The sequence below is a fragment of the Cydia fagiglandana genome, chromosome 16 (assembly GCF_963556715.1).
Source record: "Cydia fagiglandana chromosome 16, ilCydFagi1.1, whole genome shotgun sequence".
Lineage (NCBI taxonomy): Eukaryota > Metazoa > Arthropoda > Insecta > Lepidoptera > Tortricidae > Cydia > Cydia fagiglandana.
In genome coordinates this window covers 5,694,438-5,703,694 of record NC_085947.1, presented here as the reverse complement: position 1 = coordinate 5,703,694, position 9,257 = coordinate 5,694,438, and positions in this window count along the sequence as shown.

The following is a 9,257-nucleotide window of genomic DNA, read 5'->3' as shown; positions in this document are numbered from 1 at the left end:
CTTAGCTCTCTATTGTTTTTATTCAACGTCAACAAATAAAGTCCAATGCTTATCTACAATACTCTGTCGAGAGAGGTAGAGTTACAAGAAGTCTGCAGAGATTTTGAGAGCACACGCAGTGCTGACATTATTTTAAACGTCAAACTTCTATGAAATTATGACGTATAAATAACAATGGTACTGCGAGTGCTGTCAAAATCTCTGCAGACTTTTCTTTCCCTTTATTGGGATCAACTCTATCAAAAAAAAAACATTTATTCCGGCGATATAAGACTTTATTTGTACAGATTTTTTCTTCTGCCAAACCGCAGGACAGTTTATATAAACCACAGGTTTACTCGTTTAACTGAACTACTATCTAGGCCGTTGGTCGTATTGGGCTCAAAGAAATGTGCAAAAGATGTTGGAAATATCTTATGGATGTACTAATGTAAGTACAAATAAATGAATCATGATGATTTTTCCACAAGAACGATGTATCGTGGGCAGCCGGCAGATGATAATATAAACAAGACCGAAGTGATCCCATAAGTGTTCCGTGAACAAAGTTTTGTACGGAATAACGGTTTCTAGTTTCTATTGCTCTAAATTGAACATTATCGATTCTCATTAAAGTTTGTCTACTTTTTTTATCAAATTAAGTAAACAGAAACACATAAGATAGATAAGGGAATGAAGAAAGTTAAACAAAAACTTGTTAAAACTATCTGCGTTGGACTCGAGATCCACTAAGAGGATGGTGAAATACAATAGAGAACTATAACTATAACTTGTTCAAATATTATAATCATAAAGTTGCTGGCGCTAACGAATAGTGATTTAGCACGGGGGAATTATTTAATTCCCGGGAATATTTCTCTAACAAGAGAATACAATGACTACCTGTATATGAAAACTTTGTATTTATTCGCACTATCAAAATGATTTATAATGTTTTATCTTGATAAATTGTAACCCTTTGGAAAGTATTAAAATAAATATATTTCTCTCGCAGAATAAAACACCCCATTATTAACCATTATTGGGCTCAGTACGACGATAAACTGAAATTAAAATTTCATTATACTCTATCGCACTTGCACATTGATGAAGATATATTTGAGGAATATGTATCTGTACCATTTCGTAGTAATGTAAGTATGTCACAGTTACAATAATATATATGCATTTTAGCGGCATTCACACTGGTTGTAACTGACAAGGCCTAAGTACAGAAATCAAATTCATTGACTGTACATTTAGGTACATTGGGTAAAACTCTTTAATAATGCTACATTTTTGACCAACCTTTGAATGTACGCATTTCTATCATACCTAATCTGGGTACTAACCCCGCCGATGCATTTCCACTAAGCAATTACATCGCTACTCTATAAGACAAAGAGAGGGATGCTGCTAACTCAGCCACAAGTTTCCACTCAACAGGTATTAGTATAGTTGCCGGCTAATAAGTGGCTCAGGGTTGCTAGAGAATTTGCACTGCGAAAAGACTTACTGGGGCCACGGTTAGATTCAATTAGCAAACTCCTAAGCCATGCAAACTCTTGAGAAGAGGAGCCAGTAGGAACCGCCAGTTTCAAGAATCTAAAGCTACTGATTATTAACTGACTTCAAAAAGGAACAGAGTATCGATTCGACTTTTTTATGTTTTTTACCTACCTCAGAACTCCGTCATGTGTGAACCGATTTGATTTTTCTTGTTCAAATGTATACGAGCCCCGATGCACATGTTTTCGTCTAGTGAGACCATTTTTTGAGGTTCTCGCGTTTGTTCAAAAATAATGTTTTTGTTTAAAAATTACTAATATTGAATGCTTATACTAATGTAATTTAATTTTATATGGTAATACTCTGCAATAACTAAATCAAAATAGGTACTTACAAGAATACCGTTTGTACTGAAATAAAAAAATATATATTTTTTTATTGACGGGTAGGATTACAACATATGTGAAAAGGGCAGGGCTATTACTAGGGAAAGCAATAGGGCTCTGCCAATGTACTGACAATTTTGTTTCGAGCCCATGCATGCAGCAGTGCTGTAGGAGAGGACAATATGATTTGGACAACGTTTTTGAAAAGTCCTTTTTACAGCAATAAAAGTCTCATACAATGTTATTATACAATCAAAATAAACTACATTAAACATTGCTATTATGGTTCCCATTACTGGGTCATTTTATGTTCATGTGTAAAATTTATTAAAATAAACAAAATTGTTGCGTGGAACTAGACGAAATAATTTGCATCGGGGCTCCTAGTTCTAACTTGGTCCCATTTTGGGTAAATCCAGTTCTGAGGTTAGTATGCATGTGGAATTAAGGGAACTCCTCAAAGATTTGGTTTGGTACCAACTTCAACATATCATCAGGGATATCACCATATTAAAGGTATAATATTTTATTATTTTTGAAGTTGGTTTTTGAAAAGGTTAATTTATGTGGTCTAAGAACTACAAGTGAACTCAATTATTGAGTGACTTAAAGAGCTGCTTTTGTACAACCAAAGAGCAGCATTGCGGCTCGCAAGCGGCGGTTCGTCAACCCATATTATAAGTGTTTGACGTTTAAGGGACACACGAACCCACCGCCAAAAAGGCGCTCCCATACAATCGAAGTTGCGCTCTCATTTTAAAACTACATTCTGAAATAACAGGGTTGTTTTATTTTGATTAGATAAGACTCAGCTAGCGACATCTGTCTAGCGAGCACAGAACTGCGCCAAGACCAAATACACATTTATAGCTTTCAACAGCTACAGCATTGAAGTTCAGTATTCTCTTCATAGGTGGCGTCACTTAACTTTATCTCAATTTAATAAGCGTATATCTGTCGCAGTCGGATCGTATAATCCGCCGTATTACATTACGGCTAGCCGTTTTCAAAAACAGGGGCGTTTTGAAATGCGGCGGTTTAACGATTAGCCGTATTGAATGCGGCTGAATGAGAATCCGCCGGAATGTATTCGGCGCCATACGTTCTTCAACACGGCTAGCCGTAATGTAATACAGCGAGTCATTAGCCGCCGCTTTGACAGTTTTTAGTTCCCATTTTTAACACTCGTGGCGCTGCCTGACAAACGCTGGGGTGTCCATCAAATCTAGAGTTTGTCGGACTGTTTCTTTTCAAAAAAAATTTTCCTTCGCAACTTAACTAGACGGAGCCCCGCTTCGCGGGGCTCCTATTTCTGAGCGGTTTGCCCTTCGGGCATCTGAAGCTACCTAACGAACCTAACCTACCTACCTATTAATTAAGTGAGACGTCCGTGAAAACTTTACACTTTGGGGAAAAAAGCGTAGGTAGGTAATTAGGTTAGGTTCGTTAGGTAATAACTTCAGATGCCCGAAGGGCAAACCGCCCAGAAATAGGAGCCCCGCTTGCGGGGCTCCGTCTATTTAAGTTGTGAAGGAAATGTTTTGGAAAAGAAACACATGTAGTGCGGTGGGACCATGGTAGAAATAAATTAAATTGCAAACATTGTCAAACTCCGGTTACGTAGGCGACCGAAAGAACTGGTCACTCTACAATGTACGATGCGGCTAAACGTGGGCCGCCTTATTGAAGAACGTATCGCAGTGACAATCCGGCTAATCGTCGAACCGCCGCATTTCAAAACGCCCCTGTTTTTGAAAACGGCTAGCCGTAATGTAATACGGCGGATTATACGATCTGACTACGACATATCGACAACGACGATGACGCGAAATTTATTTTTTTATTTATCTGCGATGAAAATTTAGTAATACGTTATTAATCTCAGTCAGTGCTTAGTTTTTGAGTATTTTATATGATAAAAATACATATTAAAAAAATATTACTTAAATTGACCTAATTCCACCTTAACCTCAATAAAACCTGCCTTCTGGGTATCACCTAAACGACGATAATACACATATAACGTAACCTAACGTAACCCACGAACAAATATTCAAAAATAAATATCATCGGTTTTGAGATTCATGAACCTCCACTATGAGTACATACCTAGACACCGGAGAGGGATATATTTTACGCCAAAACATAGGCGTAACTCATCTAATTAAATGAGATAAGTACGTATTATTGACTTTTTGAATTATCACTACACCTTATAAAACCAAGTCCCCCGCCACGTCTGTCTGTTTGTGTGTTTGCACGTTCACGATAAACTCAAAAACTATTGAACGGATTTTCATGCAGTTTTCACCTATCGATAGAGTGATTCTTGAGGAAGGTTTTTGTATATTTTTTAACCCGTGCAAAGCCGGCGCGGGTCGCTAGTGCAGGTATAAATATTCATCTATGTCGTAAATGCAGCGGCCGTGGGTAAAGGGAGCGGTTATATAATGTTGTTCTGGGTCAATGCCCAGTAAAGTAACTTGATGCTAAATGTATTTCAAGTACAACGAGAAACCTGTCGCTGAATTAATGAGCTTGATCCATAACAAAAAAATTAACTTCTTGTGCAATAAGTTTTTGGCAAAAATTTCATTTTTTTTATCGCTGACTGTACTTTTCTTTCCACAGGCAATTAGAATAAGAATAAGAATAAGAATAATAAATTAATACTCATCGAGACAATTCTAAAAAGCCCAAACACAATTAGGTTTCATTGTTTTATCACGTATAGTTCCTATGGCCACCTCCGGTCTCCGTCATCAGATCAGCTCAATGACACCATAATATTGCATTGTCACCCGATTTACATATGTATGCCAAATTTCAGCTCAATCGGAAACCGGGAAGTGGATCAAATTTAACTTGCAAGATTTGATTACACACAGACAGACAACGGTCAGGTGAAACTAAATAAAAGCTTGTAATAAATAACGAAATAAAAAATAAATAAAGAAGTAGGCCAAGTAGTCACTTGGCCTACTTGGCAACATTCATACCTATCCGATGTTTCATGAGAATTGCACGAGTGCACATATCGAGAGTACTGAATAATATATGTACAAAAAAAAGGAAGCACAGAGTATGACAATACCCTCTTTCTTAAAGCAGGCCACTGACGAGCCTTCCAAATAGATACCGTTACAATGGATTCATCCAAATGGACGGCATCCTAATATTAAACATTGTACGTTTTTGACATTCACGGACCGATTTTGGATTGCAGCCACGCTGTGTGGACTGTTGGAAGGCTCGTCAGAGGCCACCTTAACGTTGCAGAAAGTTAGTTTTATAAAAATACTAATTAGTTTATTTTTGTTTGGCTTTATAACGATAAAGACATATTTATACCTACATGCCTTCACCTGAAAGACAACGAATGTGAATAAAAACTTGTTTTTTCAAATACCATTGTCATTTTAACCAAAGGATAATAAAATATTTAATGCGGAATCATGCAGACTTGGTAATGTCGCAGGTCATAAAAATACTATAAATAAATATGGCAACAAGGATACACGTGGAGGCAGAAAATGTTAATAGACATGCTCAAAATAGACTTGAAGATGTACCTATTATTAAGAACGGGTCACTCACGTATTTTAATTCGAATAAGTTTTTGACAAAAAAATATTTTTGGTATAAGCTTTTATCGCTGACTGTACTTTTCTTACGACAGACAACTAATACTCATCGAGACAATTCTGAAAACCCCTAACACAATTAGGTTACGTTGTTTCATCACAGAGTTCCTATAGCCACCTCCTGTCTCCATCATCAGATCAGCTCGATAGTACAATAATATTGCATTGTCATCCGATTTATATATACATGCATGCAAAATTTCAACTCAATCGGAAACCGGGGAGTGGATCAAATTTAACTTGCAAGATTTGATTAGGTACACACAGACAGACAGACAGACAACGGTCAGGTGAAACTAAATAAAAGCTTGTAAAAAACACTCGACATGTGACGGTCTGCGCCGGTCCGTCACCGTAAACGCAAGCTCCTGATGACAGTCCTCGGTACGGAGTGAAACATGTCGAGCGTTTTTCGACATAAAATACGTGAGTGAACCGTTTTTAATATATTTAATATGTCTGTATCTCACGGAAGTTTTGTGACCGAACGAAAAAAACGTACTCCCATCTTAAATGCCGGCAACACACAACCCCTCTGGTGTTTCCGGTGTCCATGGGCGGCGGTAATCGCTTACCATCAGGCGATCCGTCTGCTCGTTTGCCTCGTATATCATAAAAAAAGAGATTCCGCGTAAAAAAATATATGTAGTTAGCGCGTCGGGGTCTCTATTGTTTCCCAAATAGTTTTAAGTCATAATGTATTGTTTATCCGAATTTTCGTTAGTCATAATTGGTTTTTCTCAGAAACGCGTAACTTTTCAGGATTGCCATAAAACAAACCTAACCTAACCTATAGTTCGTTTTTTTAGCATTAGAAAGAACTTGCAAGAAGGTAAACGATCTTGACATGTCTTTTAACGTTTTTCAACGCTTTTTAAAAATCAAATCTATTACTTATGAAAGCAGAAGAATATAAATGATCGTATTAGATTCATAATTGTTACATATTTGCCGTGACTTATTTTTAAAACGTGTTTTTCAATTAAAAGACACATCAAGATTGTTTACCTAATTTCTAATGCTAAAAAAACGAAGTATATCTACAGAATAACCTTAGGAAAATCCTGAAAAGTTAACGGTTTCAGTTTTATGACTAACGATAATATGACAAACAATACATGATGACTTAAAACTTTATGGGAAACAAAGGGACCCCTAACGGGTCGGCCGGTAAAATAATTGTTTGTGATTGTTCATGAATTTTAAAAACGAAGTGCCGGTGCGTGGCTATTATTCATCACTTAGGTTCAATTGGTGATGGATGGGTTATATTCTCATAATCGGTGCAATTTCCTTACAACGGTAGGGTACATGCTGTGTATTTATTTAAAAACTAATTCCACGCTAGTGTAAATAAATTATAAATATGGTTTTTTTATTGCTGGGTTGCATGGGTTCAAAATAATGACATTGCCATTACCAAGTTGTCTTTAGTACCTATTTATTTTTAATTTCAATGCATTAATTCAATTAACCTTTTGGACGCCAATGACCGATATATCCGCACCGCAGGTTCAACGCCAAAGACTGATTAATCGGTCACAGACCACAGAGCAACATAGACCTACGTGCATTTGCATAAAGTTCAATTTCAGTTTTGACACTTCGATGACGTGGCGTCCGCGTGACAGCTTTTGTGTTTGACACGGCGTCGAAAAGGTTAATGGTAACATTCCATTTCTAACCGCAGCTGCACTACCGGTACTGAACGCGTCGATGTCATTGTCAATTTCCATAGTAAAATTGACAGTAGTGCAACTGTCGTTGGAAATTGAATGTTACCCTTACTTTGAACATGAGCAAGCGCACGAGGCAGATAGTGCTTTAACAATTATGTTTTTTACCTTGATCGTAAGGACCAATATCAATTATCATTGTCTAATCCAGCGGTCGGCAACAGGCGGCCAGGAGGCCGTATGCGACCCGCGAACCCTTCACTTGCGGCCCGTGACAAACGACAATGTCTGATAAAGTCATAAATATTAACAAAGTGCGGCCCGCGTCAACTTCGTTAACTACTGCGGGGCCCTTGGCTGCTAAAAGGTTGCAGACCGCTGGTCTAATGGCTCACGCTGATCGAGACGAAAACGATGAAAACCATATCAAATTGTGAAAACAGAATTGGCCTCGTCATTTAGATATAGCCAAGGCCATTGAAGATTAAAAACGGAGCCCGATTCAAATGTAATAACTTGTTACGGTTTTAAGCTTATTTTGATACGACCTGGATGATTGCTCAAGTGCGTAAAAGTGAAAATCGTGCGTAAGAAGTGCGCCATCGTGCGTAAGAAGTGCGCCAATTACTAAGATTGCCGTCATGGTCGTATCAAAATCAATTCAAAACCGTAATAAATTGTTAAAAAATCTTAATGGGGATCTAGGTATACTAGGTACCCATAAAATTGGGACTACAGCCGGCCTAGCCAAGGTTACAATCGCTATCGCTTCGACAACGAAAAGCATTATGTCTCTCTATCACTCTTCCATATTAGCGCGACAGTGACAGTTGCGTTTCGATCGCTACGGAGCGTAAGCGATTGGCATCTTGGCTACGCGGTCTGTCCTGTATATTGTCGTAGGGAGCCATAAGGTTATTGCATAAGGATACTTGATTCGTACACTTTTTCTATAAAATAAAGTACAATGTTTTCCAACACTTTATTTTTTATTTGAAAGGGTTTCAGTAGAGTGGTAAAAAAATGTTCCAGTCCAAGGATCCCTATAAAGAACGTTTATTTATTAAAATAGGCAAGCCCGTATCGTATAGTCTGTAAGCAATATAATATTCAGTGAGGTGTTGTCGGTTAGCGTGATCGCTCAACTAATACAATACGTTGCATTTTGTGCTGTTAGTGTTCGGGAAGCGTGCAAAAATAAAACAATTTGTTCCTTTATCCCAGGTAACATTGGCCCTAGTCCCACCATACTTTATTAACGTAAAAAACCCTTCACAGCAACATGTTTGTGTTTAATTGATTGATACGAGTTTTTTCCACATTTTATTTGTGTAAAGGGTTTTCTTTTAGTGAGTAAAATTACGCCTTAAGGGGCCCACAGATTACGAGTTCGCCGGACGATATCAGCCTGTCAGTTGTTCGGAGCTGTCAAATTTTGCGTTCAACTGACAGGCCGATATCTTCCGGCGGACTGATAATCAGTGGGCACCTTTAGTGCTAAAGTAACCCGGGCTTACACTACCTACAGTTAAACGAATACCTATACTGCAGTTTTGTGCACTTGGTTCGTCACAAAAAAGGCATAAAAAAAACAAAAACTGGCGGTGACGCGATGTTTATGCTAATCAGTCAATATTTTCTTTAAATGTTTGAGCTATCTCTTGCTAAACAGTTTACAATAGAATATAAGGACCTCTAAAAATATAATCGGCACCTACCTATAAAATTTATATTTATCTTTTCAAAAACTTCTTAACTCGTAGGCTCCATATTTATCCGACGGGAAAATTTGCCGTAAATTTTGATTATTTATTTGTTATGGAGAATTACGGGTAAAGATTCTTCCCTTGTTCATATTTTTAAGCATTTTATTGGCTGGCCCAGTGGCGGATTTCCCATAAGGCACAGTAGGCCCGGGCCTAGGGCGGCAAGATATGAGGGGCGGCAAATTGTGACAAAAAATTCGCTGATGATAACAAAAAATAACTCAAAATTAGACCAGGCAACAAATTCTCAAAAAAAGTACCTATAGAGGGAAATGGGGAGGGGGAGGCCTATGTTCA